General features: G+C 43.3%; 1 long non-coding RNA gene across 1 annotated transcript in view; it reads left to right on the top strand.

The window, feature by feature from the left end:
- The first annotated feature begins 6,117 nt into the window (after positions 1-6,117).
- LOC123285336 (uncharacterized) overlaps positions 6,118-13,422 on the top strand; it is a 36,589-nt gene continuing 29,284 nt past the window's right edge. The window contains exon 1 of the long non-coding RNA XR_011502375.1: positions 6,118-6,238. This is a non-coding gene — a long non-coding RNA (uncharacterized lncRNA). The remainder of the gene's footprint in view (positions 6,239-13,422) is intronic.

The raw sequence follows: 13,422 nt of genomic DNA, 5'->3' as shown, positions 1-13,422 counted from the left end.
AAAGTCTTGGGATGACTATCTTGACACTTGGAGCAGATTTTAACCTGAAATGTCCACACTGACTAAGCTACATGGATAAGATTGATTTAATAATTGTTGAACTGTCCGCACATTTTGTTTTTCTATCTACCTGACTATCGAAAGTCCCACTCCTGGCCCTTGCCACGATAACTTTGTTCAGGCTGTCTTTCTGCACTGTATTTCCCGTCGACCTTTCCTCCATCCAGCCGCAGTCTCCCCATTCAATCCTGCCTCCTCAGTGAATCCTGGCGCAGGTGCTCTGGGGGGAAAATCGTGGAGGGTCTCTCTCAAGTGGCCCCGGAGGGGCTTCCTCCTTGTTGACTTCACCACAATCCCCAGGGGGCCTTACAGCTCCACAGACTGAACTCAGAAGGTCAACTAGCTGGTTAGAGACAGAACTGGGTATTTAAACTCCACTTTCCCACATTTCAATTGTACCAGACTATTGTCTCCTAATCAGCCAAATATAATCCTTTACTAGCAACTGGAATACTGGCTTTCAGTCTCTAAACAAATCCCTTTAATTTCTCTCTCTTGGTATTCACTGGCTCTTTCATGTGAATACATCGTCTTCCTGGTGAGACTGGAAACGTCTGTGGGCTGAATTCTTGTAGGAACAGTGTGGCGTAAGGGAAGGAAAACAAGGTTAGCCATCATAAGATGTAGCTTCTGCTTCCAGCTCTGCCACATTCTAGCCGTGGAACCTCGGTTAAGTCATTTCTCTGAAACTGAGTTTCCTCATCCATAAAAAGGGATGAATAATTACCTTGTCTATTGCCCAGGACTGTTATAAGGACCAGTAAGGTGTTGTATTGGCAAACAGCTTGTAATGTATTAAATACTAGGCTCAGTGAGGCAATCTCATGTTCCCTTTCTGCCCTCCTCAGCCTCATTCTCACTGAAGGGGCAGACTGCAGCATCCTGGAGCTGCGCCCTTTCGACTCCTAAGGACTGTTCCCACACGTTAGCCCTGAGCAGCCTGGGCTTTGCCTGGGGCCCAGTCCCAGTGTCCTCACCCACCAAAACTCTTCACAACATAAATACGACCTTTGATGCAATATCTGCGAGGGGTTTATTTTGTTTTCTGGTCTTTGTCGATGTTTACGTTCAGAAAGAAGGATCGTTTTAACACTTACTTAATACCACGTGGCATGTGATGAAACTGCATCACTGCCGTTTATGAGTTTATTCCAAAGAAAATGCAGTTCTCTACCTGCCAACATCTGAAAGCTATAAATAGTGAGAAAAATAGAGAAGCCTTAAAAGTTCATTGAAACGTATTGGATTTGGAGAGTTTTTTGGATGACCAGAGTGGAAAAATATTTTGCTAAAAAATAGGGAGTGTTGCTCCTCCTGCCATGCAGGCAGACGGTTGAGTTCGTATTTACCCAGCCTGTGGCGAGGGAACACTCAGCTGTTTATTTCAGTGGAGGGGATGTTGGGAGACGCTGTTTGTCTAGTCAGAAATGCCCTTTGAAACTGCAAGGTTACCTGTGACCAATTTTCCACTAAATTATCTTTGGACTTTATGGAAGTGATCCAGCCTTAACCAAATCCACTCGGTCTCCTATATAACCACGTCACAGAATCCTTACCAAAAGTCTCCCCGCTTTGGTCCACGTGACAGCTTCTGATTATTCAGCCAAAGCTGAACTTGAGACTTAAATGTGAGTTCTGCATAAGTAGATTGAGTTTTATTTAATGTAGGAAATAACTATCACTTATTAAGTAAAATGGACTGATATTTAACCAGTCATTTTCAAACATCTCTTCCCCTCACTCTATGGTAGAATAAATAACACATACTACTGACCATTAATCGTTGTGGCTGCCTTTATTTCATGAAGCAATTTATGTCTTATTTCACTTCTTATTTGAAAATACAGCTAAGGTTTTTAATAACTACTCTCATTGCCAACTGCCATGGTGAATACTTGAAAGATGTATTATTTTTCAATCTCAAGCATTTCAAATTTTATGCTCTTTTGATAGAATGGTGGGAATAAAGTGCAAAAATATGTTTCCTAGATGGTGGTTATGTCATGGTGACTATTTGTCTTTTATTTTTATTTTTTATTAAGGAAGATTAGCTCTGAGCTAACATCTACTGCCAATCCTCCTCTTTTTGCTGAGGAAGATTGGCCCTGAGCTAACATCCATGCCCATCTGCCTCTACTTTTTATATGTGGGACGCCTGCCACAGCATGGCTTGATAAACGGGGCATAGGTCTGCACCTGGGATCTGAACCGGTGAACCCCAGGCCAGCGAAGCAGAACATGGGAAGTTCACCACCGTGCCACCAGGCTGGTCCCATGATGGCTACTTGTTAGTCAGCCTTGTTTATTTCCATTGGCTTTAATTTTCATGTGTAATCCCACAGCTTGTGGGGGTTTTATGGTCATTAGACCAGGCTGCTCACTTTGAAAGACAGCTCTTCTGAGCCTGGCAAGATGAAGAGCTAGGACTCTGTCTCCACAATAGTTCATAAATGTTTGACCAGCATAAAAATCAAGCATAAAGATTTGTGGAGCAGAGCTTTGATTTGTGGATTTTCACTCATTGTTTTGCTTCTTTCCCTATTTATTTCCACATCCTTGTTTCTGCGTCATTAACCATTCAATCTTCTCAAAAATCCTGTTAACAGTTATCACGACACCATTTTATAGATGATAAAGTTGCAGTCAGGGGAAATAAGATCCTAGCATAGTAAGTTGCATGGCCAGGTTTTGCTTGCACAGAGTTCGCCTTCCATGCCCAGGCTGTGTCTGCTGGCCTCAGAGTCTCATGAGGGCTAGAATCTGCAGCCCAAGCCCCCTGTCAATCAACAAATAAATCAAAGATAAAGGCCCCCATGTTAGGCTGTCAAGAAGTCAGTTTGCCAAAACCTTAACATCCTCCTTAGCTTGCTTGATCTCATACAGCAGTCCTTCTTGAGCTCGCTGCTGCAGCAACATAATTTAAACATGCCAGAGTTCCAACTTCCACGATTTGACTGGGCTGAAGCCCATGTAGGATGGACTCTTCTTGTGCACGTCCCAAGAGCCGTGTCTAACTTACGCCATACCCAAGGATCAAGGCATCCTGACTAAGACTACTGCCTGGCAACTAACGCACAGGGAAACCACTACTTGGGATTAACCCAAGAGGAAGAATGAGAATCCACACAAAATGGAGATGGCGTGCAAATAAGTGAAATTTGGAGACCCTATTAGAACAGCACTGAATCATGTTTCTTTACTTCTAGTTTATTGTTCAATTGTCTCCCATTAGTTTCTTACTAAAACTTTCATACTATGTGTTTCAATATTAAAAAGAGTGATCTTTAAACACTTAATCTTAAGATTTTTCTAGACACTTCCTACTGGAAGTTTTTTAATTACAATTTCTCCAACTATGTCAAAATAACAATAATGATAAGTAATGGTACTACTATCCAGGTGTCAGCCACCTATTTCTTCACCTTTGAATGTCAATGTGAGGAATTAAACAAAAGCCAAATGTACTACCAGAAGGCCATTGTTGCCTAAGTCATGGAAAGGAAAGGAAAGTGAGGAAATGAGTACAGAATCACAGTTTCGGAAAGGAGCATCACCTAACAGAAAGTTTTGGACTTTGGGGCCAAATAGATCTAAGCTTAAGTCCCAGCTCAGAAACATAAGGTCTGGGTTGTTCAGCAAATTTCTTAACCTGTCTGAGCATTAGTTTCTTCATGAATAAAAAATAATAACCATCCCATGGAGATATTATGAGTAATGAACAAGTAGGGAAACTGACAGGTTTCATAACCACAACTTCTAGCCTAGAATGAAACACTAGACATCATCTTGGCCGACTCCCGACCCAGGGTAGGAATCCTCTCTCCAGCACCTCTGTCAGCGAAAGGCCACGTATGATTGAGAGCTTACAGTCTAACAAAATGGCCTTCTTTCTTGGCTATACTTATTAGAAATGCAATCTTAAAATTAAACCAAAGTCTATTTTACCCTAATTTCAAAATAAGCTTCTTAAAATGTGAGACTTTGTGCCTCCATTCTGGAAGCTGGGGTCCATGTCCCAGATGCCATTGTGCTGTGACCCACAGTCAGCTCAGCTCAGCTCCTGAGTCTCTCCTCACTTGAACAGCTCACAGACCATCCCTCTTGCATCCTGTAAGTGTGCAGCCGATTTGTATAATTTTATTTTCTACTTAGGAAAGCCATGTGTTATCAAGGCAGCATAGTTTGAAAAACACAGGAAAAAAAGCCTAAAATTTCACTACCACTATTAACATTTTGGTGTATGTCCATCCACTACTTTTTGTCCATGCATGAATATATATTTTTCATTAAAATAGTACCATGCTACAGACATCATTTTGTACTTTCTTATTCTGTTCAATTAATTAAAATACAGAGACATTAGAGCTCAGGGCCCTTCACTCTCCAGGACAATGTGACAGAGACTGACTGACTGGGAGTGAATGAATTAGACACCCCTGCATAATCAAATCTGATTATACAGACCTGTAAATTTAGCATTCAGTCTTCCAACGATGAATCTTCATTATAATTTGTGATCATAAGAGTGCTTTTGGATCTTAGAAAATATTGGGAGTTGTTTAGGTTTATCTAAATGAATAGTCAAAGAGGCATAATCCCATGTTTACCTATACCAGTCATTAGAAATCATAAAAGGCCGTCCTATTCTATACTGAAATCCATAGATACTGAGTCTTTATGCTATACCTAGAAATTCTTGTCTAATATCTCTATCCATAAAAGGGAGTTAGGTTATCTTTGTAATCTCGGGGATTGTCAATACTCCTTGGCTGTTTGTTTATTCACAGTAAGACAAGGCAATGCGGATAATCAGGACCAAGAACACTACTCAACCTGGGGAGGGTCTGGCTGTCAGAAGAGGTTCAGCAGGGCAGAGGAGGTGTGGTGTCCAAGACATGCAACACCTCGAATCCTCGTTCAGACAAAGCCACTGAGCACTTTGGGAAAAAAGACTCTGAGAATCATCTCTGTGTTCTCATGGCCTTTCTCAGAGACTAGCATATCATAATAACCCCACCTAGGAGTTATTGTGTGGTTTTTCTATTTCCTGCTCTGCTCTAGACACTTTACCTATGAAATTTCATTCAACTCTCACAAAATCTCGATGAGATGGGAATTGCTAATCACATTGTAAAGATAAGGGACTAAAGCCCACTGAGGTAATTAATCCATGGCCATGTAGTCTAAGTACAGAACAAAGATTCATTCATTCATTCATTCATTCATTCAAACATTTATGGAGCATCTACCATACACCAGGAACTGTCCAGGTGCTGGGAATAGGGTCCCTGCTCTCATGCAGCTTACATTCTGAGGGGTCAAGGAAAGGGAAATAAACAAGAAAACCAAGTAAATACACAGGTAATTATAGAGTATTACATGCCAGGTAGACGAAGCAGCGTGCTATCGACAGAGACTGACTGGAGGGCGGAAGAGGGCTGATTGTGTCAAGGAAGTCAGGAAAGCTTCTCCCGAAACTTGCATGAAGAGAAAGATCCAGAAACATGAAGATCTTAGGGAAGAGAGCAAGCAGTTCAAAGGCCCTGAGGCAGGAACTAGCTTGGCTTGTTTAAGAACAAAGGTGGGCAGTGGCCAGATTATGTTGGTCTTTGCAGGCCATGATAAAGAGTTGAGATTTTATTCTAAGTGTGATGAAAAATCTACAAAATTTGAAGCAAGACAAAGATATGATCTGATTTTCATTTTTTAGAGATAAAAATCTGAGTCAGTGTTACTCTGAAGCATGGGCTTCAGAGTAATGTGTTTCAAAGAGCTGTGTCTAATTAGTATAGAATAAAGGAGTAACAACGACATGGTTCAAGAAGCAGCAATGATCCTAATGGAGGAGAACGTGAGTATCCAAAACAGGTGTAGTCCATAAAGCAGTCTGAGGGTAGACAGCTGAGAGGCTGCCTGCTCCTACCCATCCCTCAAGGACGCAGATCCTAAGAATCCACTGACAAAAGCAAGCCAGAAGTCAGTTCTTGGATGGACTAAAGCCCTAGGAAGATTCTCATAACAGGAACAAGGAAAAGTGGCTAACTCAGAAGACCAGGACTGACGGGTGCTGAGAGGAGAGAAAGCAAGGAAGGAGGCGTCAGGATGAGGAACTGAAGAGTAGAAAACACAACTCCAGGGCTGACAAGGAGCACAATGGCCTACCCTGCCTGCTCTCCAGGTAGGACCAGCTTCCAGGGAACAGTGTGTAGAATGTGGAGATTGTAACTTTCCATTTGGGGGTCCGGGGGTGCTGTACCTTTGGGTGGAATGAGAGCAGAGTTCACTCTGGGGAAATGAGAAAAGACAAAGCAAAGGAAATAAGGAAGGAAGGACGTTCCAAGCTCAGCACGATTTTTTTCTGAATTGGCTTTCTCTGGTTCTTATGAGTCACCTCCTTTTTTTGTCAAGGCATCCATCATGTTTACTTAATAGCCTGTCCCGAAATTTTGCAGGATTATGGAAGTTACAATTATAGACAAATTGAGCTGTGTGCACTCTGTAAACTTAAGATAATTTTCATAAATCTAATGAACGTCTTCTCCCTTCTCAGTCTTTTCTTCTCTATTCTTTCTCTCTCTTTCTCTGTCTCAAACTCTCTCCTTCCTTCATTTTCTCTGCGCCCTTTCCTCCCTCTTTTCAGCTTTGTATGTTTGGATGTGGATAGGTAAAATAACCAAAAGAGTTTGCAGGAATCCATATCAACTTGTGTTTTCTGTGAATTTATATTTTTTTTGAGTATGAGAACAATGTTTGCCTTACTCCAGGCTTCAGGCACATTTTATATTATCCAGAATTTCTAAAAAAAAATTTTAAAACACCTGAAAATAATTTCTCCTCAGTGGTTCATTGGTCATTTCTGCAAATTCTTTCACTGTTTGCGTGTAATTCACTTGGATCTGAAGACATGAAATCATTTAAATCAGCCAGGGGTTCCCTTTCTATCTCTTCCATTGACACGTGTTTCAGTTTCTTCTTAATGATGTTTATTTTATGCTATTGAGTTCGAAGAGCCTGGATGGAGAATGTAAAAGGAAGATGGGAGCTGAAGAGTTCTGCTTTCTGTGTGTCCTCTGTTAACATTGCACCATCTGCCCCAGGCAACTGGCCGATTCCTTCCCTGTTCTTTTCTGGGTAGTAAACAGATTTACTCAAAGGAAAAAAGAAAAAGGAGGACAAAGGGTATGCTACAAAGGGGTGGGAGGTGAGAACGGAATGACACCCATTGGTGCCAGATCACAGGCTGTTTTCCCCAGGCTACTGTCAGGCTCCAAAGCCACCTGCTTGCTCCCATGTCTGCTACAGCCTCTCTGCACAGCTCTGCCAAAAGTCACTAAGAGGAAATGGGGGTAATACTGCACAGTAGTCAGCTTTATCTGTGAATGCCACAACCGCCGTAAAGAGAGGCCAATATAAATCATCCTTAGCTTTCAAAATCCAGCTCAAGCAACTCTTGCACTATGCGACCTTCCTTAACCAGTGCCGACCTGTATACAACTCCAAAAAACTCTCAGCCAGCCCCTCCCTTCTCTGTGCTGCACCTGAATCTTGCACAGATCTCTACTCTGTCTCATCACACTGTAACATACCATTTTTATGTCTGTCCTTAGTTGACTGAGATTACTATATTAGTTTGCTAGGGCTGTCATAACAAATTACTACAAACTGAGTGGCGTAAACCACAGAAACTTATTGTCTCACAGTTCTTGAAGCTACTAGTCTGAGATCAAAGTGTCAGCAGGGTTGATTCCTTCTGAAGGCTGTGAGAAAGACTCTCTTTCCGGCCTCTCTCCCAGCTTCTGGTGACTTGCTGGCAATCTTAGGCATTCCTTGGCTTGTAGATGATTCACCCCATCTCTCCCTATGTGTTCACACTCTCCTTGTATGCGTGTCTGTCTCTTCACATGGCATTGCTTTTATATGGACACCAGTCATATTGAATTAAGAGCCCACCCTACTCCAGTATGACCTCATTTTAACTCATTACATCTGCAATGACCCTATTTCCAAATAAGGTCACATTCTGAGGTACTGAGGGTTAGGACTTTGACATGAATTTATGGGAACACAATTCAATCCATAACAATGAGTTTCCATGATTCGTTCATCTTCGCATATGTGATACCTAGCGCAGCCTTTAACAATATATTTTTAATTGGTTTAAATGTCTCTGCTACTTTCAGTGTAGATGCAGGCCAAATTGAACAGGGGAGCTATATTTTTTTCTGAAAGGTAGAACTATGAGGAAGCCAGAAAATTTTCGAAAATAGAATGGATGCCTCTGATCTCAATAGACCTCAATGTGGTCATCTGTGTCTTGGATAATAGCATCCACCCCAGTCCTCCTGTGAGAGGACCACCTGTGACAATGTATGTCAAGCCCATTATCTGGCACATAGAGGAGACCAACCTTTTGCCTGGCTCCCATGACCTAACACATAAAGAATGCGCCCTTGAAGCCTGCAGGCCGTGTGCATTCTGCAGATCCCTGCAAAGGCGGGTCCCTTCCCCTCCTTCATTTCACCGTGTCTTGTACTAGAGTCCAAGAATGACGAGATGCAGAAATGAACAGGGCACAGGGCTTTCTTAAAGAGGCTCACAGTCTGGTGGGAAAATAGGATGTGGCAAATATTGCAACAGCGCGAGCCCAGGGTATAGTGGGAAGCCAGAGGTCATGAAGATTGGGCTGGATCTTCAAAGGTGAATAACAATGAGGCAATGAGGAGGTGGGTGAAGGCCTTTCCAGGCCGTGGGTATAGCTTTATAAAATCTCAGAGGCCAGAGAGCAGCAAGTCATACCATCAGCTGTATGGTTGCAGCTCTAGGAGTCTGGGTTCAGGGGTCAGATCAAGAGCATCAGGCAAGTCATGGTGAGAAGCTCAGACTTCAGGCTTTAACTGAAGGTCTAAGCACTAGGCCAGCACTACCAGATTTGCAATTTAGGAAGATCCCTGACTACTACCAGGCTTTCTTGGAGGCAACTGCGTAGATCAGAGAATGTAGGTTAGGAACTCTTTACGTAATCCGGAAGGGAACTAATCATAGGAGCATGAGCTAGAGATGGACAATGGAGGGCAGAGAGAACCAGGAAGAGGTCGTGGACATTCCTTGGTCCACCCAGATCCCCTGGCAGCCTTGCTGACGTTTTCTGTGTACCCACCTCCGGCTGGGCTGAGGCTTGAAGGCCCACAGACCCCACCCCTGTACTTCTCCTTGGAGACACTGCTTGGCCACTGGAGGGGCTTTGCCCACAGGCACAAAGAGTTCAAAGTGACTAAAAGTCCACTCCCCACACACCATCCCACCACCACGAACCCCGCAAATCCCACCATCCTCAGCTGGTGGTTATAAAATTAAAAAGTCTGGTTGCTTTGATTCTGTTGGGACGAATTCCATGGCATGAGTTGCGCTTCAAAGCTCTTCACAGGCTCAGCCTGAGACCCTTCGCTGTCCCGCTTCTCTTAGTCCTCTACCTGCTCCTCCTAGAAGCGCTGCCTCAATAAATCACTTACACATCAGTCCTTCCCCTGAGATGTCCTTCTGGTAGACTTGTCCTAAGACAGAAGATTTGACAACTATTGAAAAACATTTTAGGGGCCATCCTAGTGGTGTAGTGGTTGAGTTCACACTCTCCACTTCTACGGCCTGGGGTTTGCGGGTTTGGATCCTAGGCACAGACCTACATACCAGCCGTCAAGCCACACTGTGGAGGCATCCACATACGAAATAGAGGAAGATTGGCATAGATGTTAGCTCAGCAACAATCTTCCTCAAGCAAAAAGAGGAAGACTGGCAACAGATGTTAGCTCAGGGACAATCTTCCCCACCAAAAAAAAAAAAAAATTAATGTACAGAGGTTGGTAAGTGGTTGGCTGTGGGAAGCTCTGATATTAACTAGAAGAAAGATATTCAGTGAAACTCTAACTATGTTTATAAACAAGCATTGGGTCACCAAGAGGACAAATGCTATTCAAATAGAACGTTAATTTTATAAGTCTAATTTTTACACTTCCTTTAACTCTCTGGGGGAAGAAAAGTCTTTGGATCATTAAATTGCTCAAGCATTGTTACTCCAAATTTAGGGCATGAATAGGATGACACAGAAATATATCTTTTTTAGTAGGATTTTAACGTAATTACTTTTGTATCAAGAAGGTGAGAAGGTCGGAGATGCCCAGCAGGCCCCCTGGTTCTCTTCCTCATTGCTCTCTTCTCACTGCTCCTCCTCCCCTTCCGTGTGGTCACTGGGTTCCTCCAAACGTCTCCTATTCTTCACTTCCCAGGAATGGGCGCTGTACAATGTCGTGCACTGACCATTCATTCTGGCCACAACTGCCCTATCATTAGTTCTGAGCAATGTGCTTTCTCTTCTTCTTTATCTTTTTAAATTGGTGAATGAACAAATGTGGGACATGTGCTACATTCTTTGAAGGCTGAGCTCACAAGACATGACTATAAAGCATCTAGAAGGGCTCCTGTTGTTACTTGTGGATTAAGCCTCATATTCTGTAAATATATTTTAAGCATATGTAGAGTAGGCTATTGCAATCAAATAAAATTTACAACAAAATTAATCTGATACAAATGTAATGACAAGTACAATCAGCATTATGTTGTAGGTGTTAACAAACCATAAACAGCTCACATAAATGTCATTTAATACTTAAATTTTTCATGGGCAAAGTAAATATGTAGTTTTTAAGCTCCTTTTAGAGAGTCTGTAGTCAGCATTCAGGCAAATCAACAGTTTCCCAATCATACACAGTTTAAACAAAGTTCCTAATTTAACCCTCCAGTAATTATTATTCCACTACAGTTGAGGGCCGACTGCATGTCAAACACTGTGCCAGGTGCTGAAGACACAGGGAAAATGGCAGCATGGTTTCTGTCATCATGCCGCCTGGGTTCTCTAAGTTCCACTCCCAGTCCCAGCACCTAGGACTGACATTTCTTGGGTTCCACTCCTACCCTCTGTCTCCTCAGTTCTCTCACTGCCAGTCTTTACCCTTCCTCAGAACAGTCCCTGCCCAAGCCTTCAGCTCTCTGTCCCCAATTGTCCATTAGCCCATGGCTTCTCTGATAAAATCAAGAGGGTGTCACTGTCTTGGTAGCAGGATGGTGGTTGTTAGTGCTGTCGAATGGATTCTGACTCCTAGCACCTCTGTGTCCAGCAGAGCAGAACCCTGCCCAGTCTTTCTGCTCCATCCTTGCATCTTCCAGCACTCTATCAGACAATGCTCTGCTGCTATTCATAGGGTTTTCATGGCCAATTTTTTGGAAGTGAATGGCCAGGTCCTTCTTCCTAGTCTGAGTCTGGGAGCTCTGCTGAAACCTGTCTACCATGGGTGACACTGCTGGTATTTGAAATACTGGTGGTATAGCTTTCAGCATCAGCAACACACAGCAACCACAGTGTGACAACCCACAGACAGACAGACAGACAGACAGATGGTGGAGTCCCCTGACCAGGAAACAAACCAGGCCATGGTAGAGAGAGGGCTGAATCTTAACCCCTAGACCACCAGAAGTGGATGCAAAAAGAGAGCTGAGGCACAGTGAACAGGGCTTCCAATCCTTAGAGGTGGGAAATACAGGCTGAGAGAGGGTAGGGCGGGAGAATGGCAAAGAGCAAGGACAGGAAGGTAGAAGGTCAGTTGATCATATAGACGTGGACTTTGGTCAGTCCCTCTGGGCCCAGAAGATGTCTTCACCAGCCAAGGGTTAGCAGGGTTCTTCCCTCTGAGGACTAAAAGGAATCTAAAAGTGAGGACAGAGATGATAAAATGATAATAATGGTGTGTATTGGGGATTTGTTATGAGCCAGGGACCATGCTAAGCTCTAAATTCATTATTTTGTTTAATCTTTGCAACCGCACTCTGAAGTAGTTATTAATACCACTTAGCAGATGGAAAAACTGAGGCTAAAAAAATGCCACAAATCAAACAGCTAGTGAGTGGCAAAACAAGACTTTGAAACCAGCTCTTCCCGAGCTCCAGCTGATATTCTTAACTGCTTCAGTGGATTGGCTTTATGAAAGGCTGCCAGACCTGCTATCCTGCTTAAACTTATACCAAACCATAGCATGAATTCAGACACAAAGAAATGGACTCCCTTTCCCCTTCCTTATTGCTTGCTTTCTGGTTCCTATAACACAATTAAAGAAAACACTCTTTTAAATAAAAGGATTTAGGGAGAAGTAAGGCATCAGTGTGACTGAGACTTGATGAAAATGAACATGGCAAGGTGAGAGGTAGTTGAAATCAGGAGGGACACCATCTCTGGGGAAAGGGACTCAGAAAGCAGAGACTGGACACGCCAGAGACACATGTCACTGAGCTGACCTTTTTGCAAGTCTGGTCATATTTGGATGCATCCAAACACAGACAAACAGAGGCTGGGTCCAGAGGCTCTCCATGCTCCATCTGGGCTCCCGGCCTTGGCCTCAGAGCCCCTGCTAGGAACCTGACTGTGAACATCAAGGCAGGCAGTGAGAGTCCTCACTTAGCTGTAGGGCAAGTGGAGGCATCCCATAGAGAGAAAAACATCACCCTTTTCCTTTTATTCTCCTGTTAAGGCCTGTCCCAGGGAGGGGATTTGAAAGGACTAATGAGCCTGAGACCTGCATTTCTGAATGTGTATCCCCCAGGTTCTTTACCCTTCTCTTGTGCTGAGCTATGGGGATGGCAACCCTAACTTCACAGATACTCATCCCTTTGGGATAGAAAGATTCAGAACTTTGCATGCAGTCAAGTAGCCAACCCAGTTGACAGCAGGTGGACATTAACTCAAAAATTCAAGTGAAATTTTTGATTCAGCACTTATGCCTCCCTCCCAAGGTCTCCACTCATCATCCAGGTGAATATCCCAGAGTCTAGATCATTGCTGGGAGCCCAGCCGGCTAAGATATATGAATTGTCAGTACATCTCTCAGGGACAACTCACATTTACCAAGCTCACGGGTAGATACATAAACCTGATGCTGATTTGTTAATTATGTGTGATGAGCTAGGTAGACACATAAACCCGATGCCAACTTATTATTTATGTGTGATGAGCAATGGCCATCACAGGGACTGAAGGACCTCAAGTCTACACCACTAGTGCACCTCTTGTGGCAGGCACACTTCTACGGAAAGCCAAATCACATAGCAAAGTTTGTTTGGGGCCTGGAGAGCAGAACAAGGTGAGTTAAAGACTCAAACATTTAAAGGCATCAGGCTGTGGTGGTCAGATGCGACCATCTTGCAGAAGAGAGATCTGTTACTGTGGTTCCCTTTCCCAGGATGCACAGCACTTGGATATGTGGACAAGCACCAGCAAGTTAGCCTGTGGGCCTCTTGTTTATGTTTTCACGCTAACCAATG

The sequence above is a fragment of the Equus asinus genome, chromosome 1 (genome assembly GCF_041296235.1).
Source record: "Equus asinus isolate D_3611 breed Donkey chromosome 1, EquAss-T2T_v2, whole genome shotgun sequence".
Classification (NCBI taxonomy): Eukaryota; Metazoa; Chordata; class Mammalia; order Perissodactyla; family Equidae; genus Equus; species Equus asinus.
Note: the sequence above shows the minus strand (reverse complement) of the source record. Positions and strands in the feature narration are given on the sequence as shown.